Here is a 6882-nt window from a genome sequence, read left to right as displayed (position 1 = left end):
TGACAATGACCACGGGCCATGTAGTTGTATGTGGTCTTCACTTGGTAACTTCTCTCTTCAACTTTCCAAAGCCCCTTCATTGTATAATTATGACGACATGCACCACGGGTTGTGACAATGACCACAAACCGTGTAGTTGTCCATGTTCTTCACTTGGTAACTTCTCTCTTCAACTTTCCAAATCCCCCTCACTGCATCATTAGCACGACATGCACCACGGGCCGTTGTGAGGACTATGACTCATGAAGTCGTCTGTGATCTTCACTTGGTTCAGTTCCTTTTTCAACTTCTCCTTTCCCATTCACTGGTTCAGCTTCATGACCAGTACCATGATTCGTGACAAGGACACTACCTGTCTAGGTGCTCATGGTCTTCACTTGGTCACCTTCTTTTTTTTCAGTTTTCCACACAAGCAAGAATCTGTGTACACATTCAACAAACACATCAAAGCTTACAAAAATGCACTCAATTCTAGTATTAATCCTTAGTTTTTGAGCATCAAATGTGCCAAGATTTTGCGGCACATTAACACCCTCAACTTAGAACCATTACTTGTCCTCAAGTGATGAGAAAACAATACATTCGGTCCTCAAATAATTCAAACCCTTTTGAAACTACGCAGCAGCCATCTCAAACACAATTTGTATCCAACACCATGAATTTAACATGCAAGGATCAATCTATGACATCTCATTACTTACAGTCAATCATGCTTATGCTTGTGAATTATCAACTAACACAATCTACTCTCAAATACAATCACTGTGTCCTCACACCAAAGAAGTCCCTCACTCATGATAATTGGGACTAAGTACTACGCTCACACTCTCAAAGAACTTCTAACACTAACAACAAACTACCATATGCTTGCCCTTGATATCTATGCTCTATCTTTCAAACACCCGGAATAGAATCACTTTAGGACTTTATTGGCTTGTAACATAGTCTCAGGCTAGGGAATAGATATTTGGGTTTGTGAGTGACTAGTCCCTTGGTTTTCCAAAGTTTCGTTTGCACACAACTCTTTTCTAAGCGATTCCCTCTTTTACTTCATTTCAGCACATCCCAGCAACCATTTTTTTCTTTTCTTCTTTTCCTTTTCTTTTCTTCACACTTTTTTTTTATATGCACTCAGCTCACTGGTTGAACCTTCTTTTCACTTCTTCTTTTTGGCCTAAGTTGTGACATCGTATCTTCAGAAATCAAAGAATATGATATTTACTGGGTAAGAACAAAAACTGACTTTTAGGCTCAAATCGGGTTCAAGTGGTAATCTTTTTATTTGGTAGTTCTATTTTTGGCTTTTTATTGGCTTACAAAAATGGCCTACTGATCCTTTCTTATCCGGTTATTCTCATACTTAAGCAAGACTACTTGGGAAAGTTCTAGTTTCTGCAGCTAGTATTAGACTTCAAACAACACTCACAAACACATGACACAGGACTACATTCTCCAGTTTCTTGGTTCACCAATTTATTGATCAGACTAACAATGCTCAACATGTAAGTATCTAAGATGTCATCTAAAGATCCTAATAGTCAAGTTTCAGATTCAGGTCGTCATTTTTAACAGACTAGCTGTTGCACAGCTCAACACACAAACACAAAATCAATTTTTACAGTAAACACAAAGTCAACCTCCATTCATTCTAACAACTTAGAATGGAAGGTTTCTCACGACCCCCTTCCAAAAAAAAGGACTTTGCCCTCAAAGTCAATTGAGAAAGTCAAACAGGGCTGTGAGGAGGGATCATACCTACGACGCTCTACGTGCCTGTAGTCAACTCAGCATCGGCACCCTTATCAATGGGTGTATTCTCAGAACTCAGCACATGATCAGGTTGGCTACTACTCATCGGGGCAGGTGCTCCGCTACCAGAAACTCCAGCTAACACTACATCTCGTTGTTGTTGCTCAAGGGATTGTTTTTCTCTAACTGCCTTCCTTGATGCCTTGCGGACTTTCTTTTCTTTCCTTCTTTCCTCTCTGGATAGGTTAGCAGGTATCTCCTCATCAGATTCTCTGGCTCTGTGTTTTCTCTTGCCGGACTTACTCTTAGGTAGTTCACCCCAAAACTTGTCAAGTGATTGTGTGGAGGGTGCTTGATTTAGCAATTGCATCAACGACTCTGACATGACTGGAGTGGGCACCTGCACTAGCTTTTCAGCCAGTTTAGCAACCTGAGTACGCATCTCGGCCAATTGTGCTTTGAACTCTTCAGTATCTACTGAACCGGCGGCATGGAAACGATCTTGGACAAGGTTCTCCAAACCATCCATCCTGTCTTTTAAGACAGCCATCTCCTTCTACATCTCATCTTTAATCTCTTTCTTCGTTGCTAACACATCTCTCTCTATTTGCTGAGGCATCCGATGTACAATCTGGTCTACTAATGTCCTAGTTTGGCACTGATCTGTAACCAATTTCTCAAGAAAAATCATAGGAATAGTGACATAGGTACCTGGAGCCTGTGAGGCAGAAGCTAGTGGTGGTGGTGCCTTTGTGGAAGGCTGTGATTACTCCCCCTGCTCTGGGGGAGTAATAACTAAAGTACCCACTCTGCAGATTTCGTACCAAAGAGATGGTTCTTGACATCCTTGATTTTAGAAACCTGGATAAGGCTGGCTGCTTCACCCCATCTGTCGATCAGCCTGTTTGGCAAAATGTTCGCTTGGCGGCATAGTTTCCCTATCAGACAGGGAAATGGAAGTCCAACCCTCTCATTCAGTGCCCTGTCTCGTAGATCAGTTGATATGATCCACCCCATATTTACCGGATAACAAACCATGAGGCATGCAACCAAAGACGCCAGTGAAGGAGACAAGGTGTTATCATTAGCTGTCGGTCTCAATTGCGCATGGACAACAACCCACCAAAACTTGGCTGGAAAAGAAAGTGAAGCTTTTGTAATAAGTGTTGGCGTTATTGTGACCCAAACTGCATTCTCCCCATCTATGGCAATATGCCTTGCAATCTAGCGCAAGACCCTCTCTTGAGAATCCCAAATTTCCATTGTAGTATCATTGATGACTTCATGATGTTTGCCCTAAAAAAGGCCAACTAAAGTTGGTGCAGTGTATTTCAGGCCATGCAACATCCTGCTAATAGTGGCCTCAGAGATATAAATCAATTTGCCCCGAACTATAATTGAGTTGAGTGGACCCCAGGTAATGGCAATGTCTCTCTGTCCACACTTTGTTGTTTCTGTTTACGCAAAGTTTATCAGTATAGCTGCATAAGATGAATAAAACTCTCTAGCCAGGTGGCTAGAGTATTCTCCAGGTGCATTGTTCATCCAGTCGAACTGATGAAATTGAAATGTCCGATAAATGTCGGGGAATGCTTTGATATTAGCTACCACAACCCTAGCCTTAGGCATGATTGATCGTTTCTTAAAGCTGCCATTCTTGGTCACAATACCATTGTTGAAGAATTCTTCGGACCAATTCACAGTCCACATGGAATGGAAACATTCAATCAGATGCGGTCTCACTACAGGAACAGGTTCATTGATGTTCACATACATCACCATGGTATCATCAGTGGTGATCTCTACATCCTCATCTATAGCAGTTGCTTCCTCTCATACTCTAGTTTCAGCTTCTGTATTTACTGCAGGTGGAGAGGTGTTTGCATCTTCCTGAGAGCCACTTTCAGACTCTGCACTGCCCCCCGAATTATCAGAAGACTGGCTATCTGAACCAACATTAGATTCACCACCCGATTCTTCATTGCTACCGGAACGACTTCCTCCCTCTTCAGACTGGGGATGAGTGTCCTAGAGAATAGCCCTCTTTGTTTGTCCTCTAGTATCCTGACGTGAGTGATCCTCAATGGTGGTATTTATTTGCACCTCGGAACTACTACACTTGGATCCATCATGACACTCTGATTGAGAAGTAGTGGGGGGGGGGGGGGGGGGGGGGCGGGCAGGTTTGGTTGTGTTCTTTCTCCGGGGAGCTATAGTACCTGATAAACACAACACCAGTTAGTAAAAAACTTAATAAAATGACACACTATTGGGTACTCAGACTTCCCCGGTGTAATTACATTGTGACGCCTTACCTTAAAAATGTCGTCACCCAATCTATCATTGGGAAGGGCCATAGAATCAAAAGAAGACAAATAAAAATATAGAAAAATTAAAATTATACAAAACCAAGTACACTCTATAAAAGCTTTCACAGGTCGTGGTAGATACCACGATCCGTTATACCCCTCGTTGATTTAACACAGACTTAGTGTGCAGTAGGAGGTTAACCAAGTAATGTTCACGGACGGTTACATGACCCGTGGGTTGAACCACGGTCCGTGATACTGGCCGTGAACTTACCTGATAGCTGGAAGGAATTCAAGTGTGATCCACGATTGGTTTCACGGCTTGTGGTAGCTTCCACGGTCCCTAAAACCTATCGTGGTCTTACACTTGGCCATTTATTTAGTCATCTTCTTCCCCACATTCACTATATTACATATTTACAACACCAAACCCTTTTCTACACAGGATCAAAATGCACTACTAACACGACTGAGTCTCAATTATACACAAAGCCAACCATAATAACACTCATCCATCCAAATACGTACCCAAACATAAACACTAACTTCCATGAATTTAACTACCCCACAAAGTATCACAACCAATTTAGACAAAATTCAGATAAACCAACAACAATTCATCAAACCCTCCTAAGTAGATATCATCAAAGATCAGTACTCACACAATCATGCTTAATTTTGATCAAATATAAGCAATTCTAACTTGTTTCTAAATAAAATTAAGCATATAACAAGTGAATTTGGAGACTTACTTTGAATAAGAGCACACTTATGGTTCGACTACTTCAGAGAACTAATGACCCACACTGTGATTCTTTGACATTAGAACTAGGGTTTCAAAATTTCCAAGAATTTGGAACTTATGGATGATGAAAGCCTAGGTATGATTTTGATAAACGTTATGGAAGAGAAAATAAAGAGAAACTGCCCTTTGGCATTTGAAGAGCAATATATACATTTAAATTCAATCTTTCTTTCACGCGGGTTGGGTCAGTTTCCTGGAAGTACTGGGTTGTGGACGACGGACCGTGAAAGTTAACATCCTCCCAAGAAGCGCACAATTTAACGTCGCGGCGCGATGCAGGTTACTTGATTACTCAGATTTCATCAAGTTTACATTCCTCCACAATTTTCACATCCTCAGGAACACCCAAGTATGCCTTGATTCGCTGACCATTGGCCTTGAACATCTCGCCCTTATCATTTTCCAGCTCAATAGCACCAGACTGAAACACCTGCGTTACCTTAAAAGGTCCAAACCATTTGGATCTCAATTTTCCCAGAAACAGACAAAGTCGGGAGTTAAAAAGTAATACCAACTCACCAGGAGTGAAGCTTCTTTTCTCAATATGCTTGTCATGATATAGCTTCATCCTCTCCTTATACAGTGCAGGCCTCTCATAAGCTCTCAGATGAAACTCATCCATCTCATTAATCTGATCCAATCTCAAGCTTGCAGTTTCGCTCCAACTAAGGTTCAGCTCCTTCAATGCCCAAAGTGCTTTATGCTCAAGCTCAACCGGCAAATGAAATGCCTTTCCAAAGACCAACTTATATGGAGACATACCAATAAACATCTTGAAAGCTGTGTGATATGCCCATAGAGCATCATCTAACTTCTGTGCCCAATCTGTCCTGTTGGGATCCATCGTTTTAGCCAGAATTGCTTTAATTTCTCTGTTGGAGACCTCCACTTGGCCACTGGTCTGTGGATTATAAGGTGTTGCTACCTTGTGCTGTTTAACTCTATATTTAGCCAGAAGAGAACTGAATACCTTATTGCAGTAATGGGACGCGCCATCACTGATAATAACTCTGGGTGTGCCGAACCTTGAGAAGATATTCTTCTTCAGAAAACCAGCAACACTCTTGCCATCATTCTCAAGCAAAGTAACTGCCTCAACCCATTTGGACACATAGTCCACTACAACCAATATGTACTTCTGCCCATAGGAGCTCACAAATGGGCCCATGAAGTCGATTCCCCACACATCAAACAACTCCACCTCCAGAATAGGTGTCATAGGTAACTCATGGCGCCGAGAGATGGCTCCTTATCACTGGCACACATCACAACTTCTTACCACATCCATCGTATCCTGATGAATTGTGGGCCAATAGACACCACACTGAAGTATCTTATGAGCTGTCTGAGCACCTCCATGATGACCACCTACCAGAGAGGAGTGACAGGCTTCTAGAATATGCAACATCTCAGCTTCAGGAACACATCGCCTAATGATGTTGTCAGCACACACCCTGTACAAATAAGGCTCATCCCAAAATACTTACCCACATCATGCAGGAACCTTTTTCTTTGTTGATATGTCAGCCCCTTAGGCATTAAATCACTAACGAGATAGTTAGCAAAATCAACAAACCAAGGAATAAGATCAAGAGTAGCGGCTAATACCTATTCATCCAGAAACGAATCATTTATGTCGAGCTCGAGTTCCTCTTTATTTTCAGCCTCCAATCTTGATAGGTGATCAACTACTTGGTTCTCACAACCTTTCCTATCTTTAACCTCAAAATCAAACTCCTGAAGAAGTAATACCCACCTGATCAACCTTGGTTTGACATTCTTCTTTGCCATGAGGTATCTCAGAGCTACATGGTCTGTATGGACTATCACTCTAGTGCCCAGGAAGTAAGCTCTGAACTTTTCAAAAGCATACACCATGGCGAGCAATTCCTGTTCAGTAACTGTGTAATTTTGCTGTGCTCCATTCAGTGACTTACTAGCATAGTAAATCAGATGAAACATCTTGTTGCGTTTCTGCCCCAACACAACTCCCAAAGAAGTACTACTAGCATCTCACAT

The sequence above is a fragment of the Solanum verrucosum genome, unplaced genomic scaffold, assembly GCF_900185275.1.
Source record: "Solanum verrucosum unplaced genomic scaffold, falcon-dt-bn FXZP01000023.1, whole genome shotgun sequence".
In the NCBI taxonomy this organism is placed as follows: Eukaryota; Viridiplantae; Streptophyta; class Magnoliopsida; order Solanales; family Solanaceae; genus Solanum; species Solanum verrucosum.
This window is presented reverse-complemented; position numbering follows the sequence as displayed.